The following is an 11433-nucleotide window of genomic DNA, read 5'->3' as shown; positions in this document are numbered from 1 at the left end:
GTCTGGTGCCTTCTGACTAAACGTCCAAATGTTCTTTTGGTAAATACTGGACTTAAGTACAAAAATGAACCAAAGCTATTATGAGACGAGTGCACTGAACCCTGGCAAAGGATTGCATGTAATTTGAAAATAGTTGAGGAAAAGACCTAAGAAATATTTTGGGTCTACCAAGCATGGAATCCTCACCCTAAATAAATGTTTAACAGATTAATAGTAATATTTCTAATGGATAATTGTACCCTGGTCATGTGGTGAACTCTATAGTTCCTAGATCTGTAATTCTGCACAATGATACATAATTAGTTTATAAGGAAACGAAAGCTGAACTAAATGCCTTGCAGTCAGTTGACAAATTCCCCATGTCTGTATCCCAAAATGCTTTAGCAATCAACAGCTTATATAAAATTGGACTATAAGACTTTTTATAAAAGAGAAAATTGGCCATCACAATACTATTTAGAAAACTTACAGTAAATGTCATTATTGTGGACAGAATCAGTAAATGAGCATCCCAGCTGGTATGATACTAAACAAAAGCAGCACATTGGGGTGGGATTTCCCCCCTGTTTAGTTGTAGTACTTAATACTAAATGTCAGGCAAAACAAACACAAGAGCAAACTAGTGAAGGTTTGCAGTTATGGCAATATTTTTGCGGCGCAAAATGTGTTGGATTTATTGAACTATCAGAGATATCTTTGTAGATTCTGGAATTTATGCAGTTATGTTGCTGTTCCTCCACTTTTCTCCTCCCATTAAATTATGTTCTGTATCAGAGACTTCTGTACCTGGGTACTATGCAAATAGGAACATAGGTTATTAGACTTATTCTAATTCTTTTTCCTGTGTGGCTCTGAATGATTAAACCAGCAAAGCTTACACCATGATAAAACTTTACAGCTTTCTTTGAAAGCCATTCTGATGATGATGATGATGATAATAGCAGATAAAATCATTCTTGAAGACTAAACATTCGCTGTATATAATGCTGTATAGTATTCTCAACAATTTGTAGAGGCCAAATCCTGCACACTTGAACATTCACATCTTTATTTGAAACTTTTGAGTATGCGTGGAATGCAGTATCGAGTACAGGTTTAATTTTCTAGGCTAATAATAGATCCCTGTTTGGGCCTAAGAGCCTATGCTTGCTTGTGCTTTTAAAAGGTGACCTTATATGGTTATGGAAAAAAGTCAGCAAATGATTAAGTTGAATTACACACAAACGTACATCTGCAAGGGAGTAGACTTATTACAATGGCCTTCAATTACGCGGTCAAATATTTCTCAAATATTGTCTTGTAACTTTTGTATGCATGGGAGTATGGTCTGCTTTAGTCAGCCATCATGTTTTGAGCTTTTTTTCAGCTTGCAGTACAATTTTTTTTCTAAAGTGCAATTGAGGGGATGAGTTAACTATACAGCTAATTTACAGTAGCTGCAAATACATGGCACAAACTTTCACCATTACTTTTTGTATGCAGTGGTGGTGTAGCTGTGTCTGTCCCAGGATATTAGAGAGACTAGGTGGGTGAGGTAATATCTTTTTATTGGACCAAATTCTGTTGGTAAGAAAATTGCTAGACACTAAAAATCATCTATAGCCCTCTAACAACCCCCCCCACACACACCACCCAATGCGTTCCCCCTCCATCCTTTCCTCCCTATGACTAGAGAAATGTTAATGGGCCACTTCACCTTGAATGGTCCCTTGAAATATGTATTAGCTACTTATGCTAAACAATCTGTTCCACTCTTGTATTGAGCAGTGACACTTTGAGTTTCCCAGATCTGAAGACGAGCTCCGTGTAAGCTCTGAAGCTTGTTTCTTTTTCACCATGTCCCTGCCCCCTGGGATGCACCACCAAGAGCAGGTGGAGGGTCCAGGACTCCTCACAGAGGCCTGTGCTCCCTGGGTGGCTCTTACCACAGCCCAGCTTTGGCTTCCGTCCTGGCCAGGGACAGGGCCTCGGGAGGGGAGGAGAAGGGGCAGGGTCCCATGGCGAGTGGGGGCTAAGGCCCACCTCAGCCCCCCATCAGGAAGAAGCTGGCACTGCTAGCAGGGGCTGCGCTTCACAGCAGGAAAGCTGATCACCTTATCAGCTCCCCCACCACGAAGCGCAGCTTCTGCTGCACCTGCCCAAGGCTACTATGCTCCATGTTAAAAAGTGGTGAGGCATGGCTCCTCTGTCCCCCTCCATCCAGTCCCCCCTCCCCCAGTTCCAGCACCCCTGCAATGACCCCAAACAGCCTTCTCAAACCAAAATATAGTTTTAATCTAAACAGCAGGAACAAAGCATAACACACAAGAAAAGGATTTTTAAAATTGTCTGCATTCTTCTTTAACCTTAACCACCTTCTACAGGGTGACAGCGGGGGTGGGAAGGAAGGCCTCCTAGCTTCTTCAGACACTCCAAAGGGTGTCTATAAATGTCAATTCCCCTCCTTCCCCTGAACAGTTCCCCAACATGTGCCCCCTTCCGAGGGAGAATGCATTTTAAATCTAATCAAACATGATTACTCTGCAGTTTCTTAAACATGCACAGTTCTGCTTATGCTGTTAAACATTATCAAAACAGACTCTTAACATTCACAGCAGGATTCTGTCAGGCCTAAATATGCCTTTGCTCCCAACAGTATCCAAGACAGAATTCTTTACTTGCACATCACAATCTTTATGAGAAAACTAATTTTAAAAAAAACCCTATTACATATGGATTGCGTGGTGCTCAAAAGGATTACTCAGTCCTATTGAGACTTAAGTGTTCTGGGAAAGGACTGTATCATCTTTGATTATTTCCCTGACACAATTCAAATTTTTACCCCAGAAGTGGAACTGTTTAATGAAAGGGAGTTTTCAGTATACGACCCCACACCCACACACTCTAAAATGTGGCTCTACTTTGCAGTTTGAACAAATGCAGAAACTCTCAAAGTAGATCTCATTCAAAACTCATGGTTTCAACTGATTTTTTACATAAAAACCAAACAATACAAATTTGGGAAGATTTCAATTCAAATCTTCCCAGTTGCACTTGAGAGGCTGCACCTGATGGATCTTTTATTTATTTAATTTGGGAGTTAATTTACCAATATCTAACACAGGGCCGCCAAGAGCGGGTTTGGGCCCCAGTGAAAAAAAAATTTCGGGCCCCTCAGCAAGGGCGGACCGGCTAAGCCGGGCCCTGGGCCCCCTTCCGGACCGCCGGACCCCAGTAATTTGTACCGGCTTCTCCCCTCACCCCTCCTCATTGGCCCTGATCTAACATATAACTATTATGTTTATGGATTGGGGGTTCAATAGAAGCTTTCAAGTTTTGAGAAGCCAGTAGTTACAGTCTTGAAGCTCTTCCAAATATGTTCTTGGTAGCTGTTGGATTAGAAATGGGCTGACATGGGCAAGCTTAGGCTTTGCAAGAGCAAGAATGGTATATATGCAGGTTCCATTTTGTCCAACCTACCAGAATTCATAAGATCAAAAGCTTTTGATAGATAGGCATTCTAGGTTTTGTCACTTTTCTAACTGGAAGATGATGCACAATAAAGAAATCAGCTGCTGCTCAGGTTGAGTAAACACAATCTCTTTAAATGAGTGTTATAAACTGCTACTAGCATGGGTGTGATTCATGAAGTCGTGTGTTTTAAAGCCAAAAATGGTGGAGAAGTTCAAAATTGGGTAGCAACAGACTATGAATCCCAGAGATAATTCAATCTGGTGATATTCTAAACAAAAAGAGCCCTCAACCATGCTTGCAGCTGTTTGCATCGCTTTACGTTGATCCAACAGACATTTTAGGCTTTGGAGTGAAAGAGTGAAAATCCTGGAATCTTATTATATAGATTAAAAATATTGAGGCTAAGAGACCATCAATAAACTTGTTGGAATCTTTATATGTGCACGGATGTACATTGTAGACAGTAAAATTGTAATAACTGTCTTGTGGCTAAAATTTTGGATCTTTTCTCAGATGCAGACTTCTAATGACCAATGTTATCAAGTTCAAACAAAGAAGAATAAATGGTCCCTGACAAGCTAACTCTTGCATGTTTGTTATCAGTGTTCTTTATGAGCTGATAAGAACTAGGCCTTTAAAAATCTACAAAGTGTATAGGAAATATTCTATTACTAGATGTAAATAGCATTACACATAACAGTAGAATACCCAAAGCAAGTACAGTAACTCCTCACTTAACATTGTAGCTATGTTCCTGAAAAATGTGACTTTAAGTGAAACAATGTTAAGCAAATCCAATTTCCCCATAAGAATTAATGTAAATGGGGGGGTTAGGTTCCAGGGAATTTTTTTTGCCAGACAAAAGGCATTTATATACATTTTAAACAAGCAATTTAATACAGGTATAAGTTTTAAACAATTTTAAAGAAACAATTTAATACTACAATTATCACGGCTGAGTATGAAGCTTGGTTGAGGTGGTGAAGTCAGAGAGTGGAAGAGGATGGATTGTCCGGTTGCTGTTCGTGCAAACACAGGCACTGACTTTGCTGGGGGCAGGGGACTCAACCCTCGGCCCATCCACTCCACCCCTTCCCCTAAGCTCTCACCTTTGACCCGCCTCTTCTCTTCCCCCCCCCCCCCTCCGCCTTTACTTTGTACACTGCATCCTCGCTCCTCCCTCCCCTCCCTTCTGAACGCTGCAAGCCAGCTGATCGCGGGCAGGAGGGAGAGGGGAGGTGTGCCGAGTCCTCGCTCCTCCCCCCCCCCTTTCCTGCCCAGGGCAATCAGCTGGCTTGAGGTGTTTAAGAGGGAGGAGCGAGGACTTGGTGCGCAGGCTCCTTCCCCCTCCATCCCTCCTCCCCCCCGCCTCCTGCCCAGGGCAATCAGCTGGTTTACAGTGTTCAGGAGGGAGGGGGAGCCTGCGTGCCGAGTCCTCACTTCTCCCCCCTGCCTCCTAAACACCACAAGCCAGTTGATTGCTGCAGGCAGGAGGCGGGGGAGGAGGGGGAAGGTGCTGATCTGCGGGGTCTACTGGCAGGTGGGAGGCACTGGGTGGTGAGGTGCGTAGGGAGGCTGCCAGCTGTGGAGAAAGCAGGCAGCCAAACAATGCAAGATTGGAGCATTGCACAACTTTAAATGACCATGTTCCCTAATTGATCAGCAATGAAACAATGTTAACCGGGACGACTTTAAGTACGGCGTTACTGTAGTGAGTTTCCGAGTCTCAGTCCTCTTTAGGAATGACCTGTCTGTCTGTCTCTTTCACTCAGACATGCTCACACACACATACCCCTTTCTCTTTATAGTAAGAGGGGCACCATTTGCTTCCACACCTCAAAGGATCCTGTCTCCCTCTAACTCAGAAGGAGAGCTGAGGTCTCAGGCATACTTTCTTTATAAGTGCTGTTCAGTATAAAGGTATTGAAGAACATGAACATTTGAAATTTTGGGAGACTCTTCATTTTGCTGGTTTAACGTGTTCTTGGAATTGCTCTGTTTAAGTGGCTTCAGTCTGATATCTATATTTGCACCTGCCCTTTGGGGTGCACAAGTCCTTGTTTGTGCAAACTGCGTACATATCAAACCCGGCTGTGTATATAAATGCTGTCAACATAGACAATGCGTTTGTTTCTTTTTTTTTTTTTGGATGCCAAAGAAACTTTATGGAAACTTATTGATATAAAAGAATAATTCTTCCAACCATGTTGATAGCTTAGAATTGAACCTTGATGGCCCAGTTAGTTTTAAAACTGTATGTGAGCTACAATAAAAACTTTGTTTTCTAAATACCATCTCTTGCAGCAGAGGAAATCTTGATCTCTGTGTCATCTTGCACTCCCAATATGGTTTCAGTAAGTCTCTTTAATAAGCAAGCAGTCACACTGAGAGTGGAAACTTATTTTTAATTTCCTGAGACATAATCTTACTTTTCTGGATAACTATACAATTAATATTACTTTTCAGCGGACATCTAGAATTAGATAAAGCCTGAAGGCAGATAAGCAAGTTACAAGTACAGAATACTGGACCTGAATGTACTAAGCTAATACCATTGTCAGAACAATTGAATACTTCAGATTCTCTTCCCATGTTGGTTCATCATCTTGGCCTGATTGTTTTTTTGAGGACAACAGCTCTATTACTGAACGAATCCTTATTAAAAGTTTTAGATCAAGTACTGGCGAAAGATATTGGAGTAACAGCTCTGAAAACTGAATTCCATTAGCTACAAAATAGAGCAATGGCAATGCAAACGTACTTACATTGCCCAGCTAATGACCAGTCTTAACTATTTTTTTCACTTCTAAAACTACGATCTCTGTTTCCTTGGCCACTGTGAAAGAGTTTCAGAAGGTGCAAATTGTGTTGGCAGTTTCTGAAGTGGATTATTGTCTGCTAAGGTCTGATTTATGGGGTCTCAGTCCAGGGACTAAACAGCCTGTCTGATAACCTGGTTGCTATTAATCTGGGTAGGTGGTGCTCCATATTGCAACCCCAAACTGCTATACTCTCCGGTTTCTGCTTCTGAAAGTTTATAGAGTAGTGCATTTCCTGACTGATATGGTCTCAGGAGTAAATGGATACAGTGAAATGGCAACGGAATGAAACAGTCCATTTCTTGTGGTGGTGATCCTGTGCATTGGGGAAATACTAGTGCCTGACTTGTTAGTCAGAGCTGGCACTTTCTGTAAATCTTTGGAAAACATTCTGCTATCTCTCCTCTTTTTTATCATTAAGTTGTTATATGAAATGTGAGGGATTTTTGTTAAAATACTTAGCAATGCGCTGGAATTGATTGCATTCCCCTACCTAATGGCTTTTGTAATAAACTAGATCAGTTCACAAGGTTGTTTCTTTTTAAAGCCAATCTCTAAATACTACAGCCTAGAACCTTGAAAATCAAGCTGTGTTCTTTCTGGCTCATGTGCAGTGACTGTTAAGTTTCAGTTGCCAAATTGTTATTATCTGACAGGGTTTTTTATTAATCAAATGCTAGAATAAAATCAGTCTCCAGTAACTATATTCTGATTCTGAATCCATCCTGTGCTGACAGATGTCACTTAGGCAAGCATGGCAAAGTCTTGTTCGTTCCCTATCATGATGTTTGCCAGAATGGCTACCTTGTTGTGTTTATGTAACTCTGTTACAAGGATAGGTTGTTGGCCTATCACTCAACACCCAACTTGGAGGATCATTAGACTGCATTTTGTCTGGTCCCTATCACTTGATCTGTTCTGGTAGGGCCACCCAAGCTGAAGTTTAATCTCCCACTGGCATAGCTCACAGGGTCACTGGAGCACACAAGCCTTTCCATTGAATCAAGGAGCAGTCTCCAGGGAAGGAGTAACTGTACTGGCAAAGAGTAATAGAAAATTTTGTTTTTTGTCAGCTTCGTAAACATAAGACCTAGGCACACGGGTTTTTGAAGGTAATGTACGTAGCTTTGTGGAAACTTGTGCATAATGGATTATGTTAGCTGAGTATGGGCACATGGCCAGTTCAGTCACAATTAGCATTAATTAATAAGTTTTGCACATGCAAATATGTGCAGTTATGTAACCCACTGTCAAGTATGTTTATAAGTCTCCTCCTGTGCCTAGTTAAGTGAAGAATACAAGTCAGTTACAGTCCCAGCTATGCAGCCTTGGCTCTAGCTCAAGTTGTAGCAGATCACATTAGTAGCTCTGGAGGTCTCCAGTTCATTCCACAACTATGTAGGCCAAGATGGTGGCCATCACAGTTACATGCACTCACTTGCTTTTTGCGAACCAGACTTTTGGTTGTTTAAGGTGACTTTATAATCCATAAAAATATGGTTACTGGTGGCTTGATTTTTGGACTACAGCTGCACTTAAGGGGCAGTCCTGCTCTTGCATACATACATGCAGTTCCCATTCATATCTGCCAAAAGCAAAATATCAAAACTGCTAGAGCATCCAGTATCAGAACAGATTTTGTCCTTGAACTACTATTCCTGAATCCTCACTTTGTGTTTTTCAGAAAATCCTAATCATTTCTAGAAAGCCGAGATTGCAGACAGATGGCAGTTAAGTAGCAAGACCAAATCAGAGCTTAAATAATAAAGATGCTTTTTTTCCATGCAAATGTTCTGAGCAGTAAAAAAAAGGAAAGGGATCTACAGGAGCTGTAGTTAACTTTCATTGCTATGAAATAAGACAAACCATCATGAATAAAATTAACAATTGGGTTTTGTTTTGTTTTTTGAAATCCCTTCAAACTGTCCGATAGTGTGCTAACAGAACGCTGTGGTAGGAAAGAAAGTGACCTTGTGGGCGGGAAATAAAACCCTCTCTGTGCGTAAGACTTCTTCCAAAGAAGCAATTCCCCAGGTTCCATGGTGTGAGGGGGGTAAAAATAAGAAGCCAAAAAGTAAACCTCTTTGCCAAATCCATGTGTCATTCATTTGTCAGCTGCCTTTGCAGTTGAACCTGAAATATCTGAAGGCAGATAAACAACTTTATCCACTTACTCCCTCTGCCCCACCACCATTTCTGGGTATCATTCCCTGCCCACCATGCATTCAAGATTTATTCCTATGCCAGCTGAAAACAGTTTGGGTTCAAAACTGACACAGAACAGAACCTTTCTACCAGTGCTAAGAAGGGGCGTGTGCAGGCAGTACAGTGAATGGGCAATGGCAACTGATACAGTTAAACTTGCGTGTTTCTCTGCAGGCACTCTCACTATAGAGGCCAGATATTTTGTTCAAATCCCGCCTTCAGTCTAAAAATCGCTAACCTTCTAATATTGTCACAGCGCTCGTGGAGCTCCCCTTCAGGACACTCACAAGGCTGTTGTGTTTGGGTCTCACCATGCTGGAGTTGTGTATTCTTAAGCTTCCCTTAGTATGGGTAGGCTCCACCACGGTCTGTCTCTGGCACACTTTTTTTGGGCATAGATTCTGTTTGTTACCACTTCCTAGAACTGGGACACCCCACCCTACCCCAGCTCCTTAGGCACATCCCTTCCCAAAGCTCAAATCTTGTGGGGACTCTGGGTTATTGTTTACCTCTCCAGGGACATGCAGCAAACAGACACCAGATTTGAAAGTTTCATAACAAAACTTGTTTTTATCTTAGACAGCACAAGGGATATACAAATTTAGACAGAAACAATAAAACACCTATACACCATTCCCCGCATCAACTTCCTCTCCTCACTTGAGTGTTCTTTGGGATCTGGCCAGAGTACTGTAGGGAGTCCAGGATTCCCCTCCCATCCCGTTGCTTCTCCTCCAAATCATAGCGTAGTGTGTGTCCTGCAGCCAGTTTTTCTGTTGCGGTTGTTGTCCTCATACCTCCCCACCCCACAAATGGCCAGTGAAAGACCTTTTTCTTTTATAACTTCAACCCTCCGTTGCCCCCACCCACAATATAATCAACCTTGTCAAATAACCAAAGTCCCCTCCCAGGTGGTCTCTTGCTTAGTTACCAGCCCACTTAAGCAGAACCAGTTTTCTTGGCTTGACCACCTTCTTTAGCATATCCAGATAGATATATTCAAATGTCAGTGAGTCTTGATAGAATGTTTACACAACCCAGACATGCAGATCTGTCCTTAACACAAGGGATATGAAACAAAAACACAGTACAGATAATCACACTGGTTTAAGCATACAAAGAGCCCCATCCTCTTTGGAAACCCCCTTCAGGTAGTTGAAGGCTGCTATCAAATCCCGCCTTACTCTTTTCTTCTGCAGACTAAACAAGCCCAGTTCCCTCAGCCTCTCCTCATAAATTATGTGCCCCAGCCCCCTAATCATTTTCATTGCCCTTTGCTGGACTCTCTCCAATTTGTCCACATCCTTTCTGTAGTGGGGGTAGAGGGGGACAGACCAAAACTGGATGCAGTACTCCAGATATGGCCTCACCAGTGCCGAATAGAGGGGAATAATCACTTCCCTCGATCCGCTGGCAATGCTTCTACTAATACAACCCAATATGCCGTTAGCCTTCTTGGCAACAAGGGCACACTGCTGACTCATATCCATTTTCTCATCCACTGTAATCCCCAGGTCCTTTTCTGCAGAACTGCTGCTTAGCTATTTGAGTTCATAATCTCAAACAGAATTCATAAATTGTGCATAGAGAGATTCCCCAAATTGTCACAATTGTAGAAAAGGAAGAGAAGCTTGGTGGCCTACCTTCAGTCACTAGTCTAATAAGTACTTTAAATATGCTACTGTACCCAGCTTCTCATCTCCAATACAATTTGAATCTCTTCCTGGTTTAGGCGTTTGTAAATCACCTATAATCTTGAAGGTGCAGGTTTGATAAACACAAATATCTAGAGAAGATGTGTTACCAAATCACAATGGATCCTTGAGCTTAGGGTAAATTCACTGACCTTTGCACTTTGGGGGCATTTCTGCATGTCAAAAGTAGAATGAGAATGCTTGGTTTAAGACATAGGCACGTCTAGGTACAGGCCTTGGGCCCTGGCTTTCAGTGTCTCCCATGATGGCATCTGAATCTAGGATTGATTATTTTTTAAAAAACATTTTTAGGTGCCATAGCTACAAAGTAAAGATTGAAGACATGACTCAAGTGTAACTAATTCAAATTTGTGCATCTAAGTCTGCAGACAGCTTAAAACAATCACCCTGAGAGGTGTGAATTGTCTCATGTTAGTGGGTTAATGCTGAAATGAGATGCTCGGGAGGGTATTGCTAACATGGTTCAAAGAGTGAGGGGGAGGCCATCAGCTCAGCAGGTGCCTATTTTGTAGATAGCTCCTGCTACTGTCTCCTCAGGAGCGTTAGGACCTTGATGTGAGGAGGTTATGGAGAGGGCCAAGAAGGGATCCTCATGTGGAGGTATGTCTATGAAGCTGGGTTTCTGAAATCCTTTGAGTATAAAGACACCAATGAATTCAAATATGGCTAGTTCCCAGGATTAATAACAATACTGCAGGAAGGCAAGAGTGGAATCCACTCTGGTTACAGAATCCAACCTTTTATCCTTGTTTCAGTATTTCACTATACATACAAGATTGCTTTAGACTTTTCCTTCATAATCTCATGTCTCCCTTAATTTTTGTGACCGAATTAAAAATGGTATAATCTCTGCAGCTGCTCCTCTAGAACATATATATTTAGATTACATGGGAAAGGTGGTATATTGAGCTGCTGTTGACGCTTGTTTGGAATTGTCTTTATAATTCCTTTCATTCACTGCCACCTATTCCAAAACAAAACTTATTTACACTTTGTACCAGCATGTATTTTTCTCATGGTATCAAACCTAACATGAGAATAAAAAATAAAAAATTTCAATATGGTACTGGTAAATTCATGAGTAATGATATTATCGGTAATCAATGTCTGCATCTTTCAGTAAACTTAGTATACTATCATTAAATCCCTATTTGGATTTATATATAGGCCAGTGTTGATATATAATAAAGGGACAAAGTACAATATAGAATTGCATATCACTCAGTCACGTCCCTCAAGTA

Source organism: Mauremys reevesii, linkage group 1 (assembly GCF_016161935.1).
Source record: "Mauremys reevesii isolate NIE-2019 linkage group 1, ASM1616193v1, whole genome shotgun sequence".
Taxonomy (NCBI): domain Eukaryota; kingdom Metazoa; phylum Chordata; order Testudines; family Geoemydidae; genus Mauremys; species Mauremys reevesii.
This window is presented reverse-complemented; position numbering follows the sequence as displayed.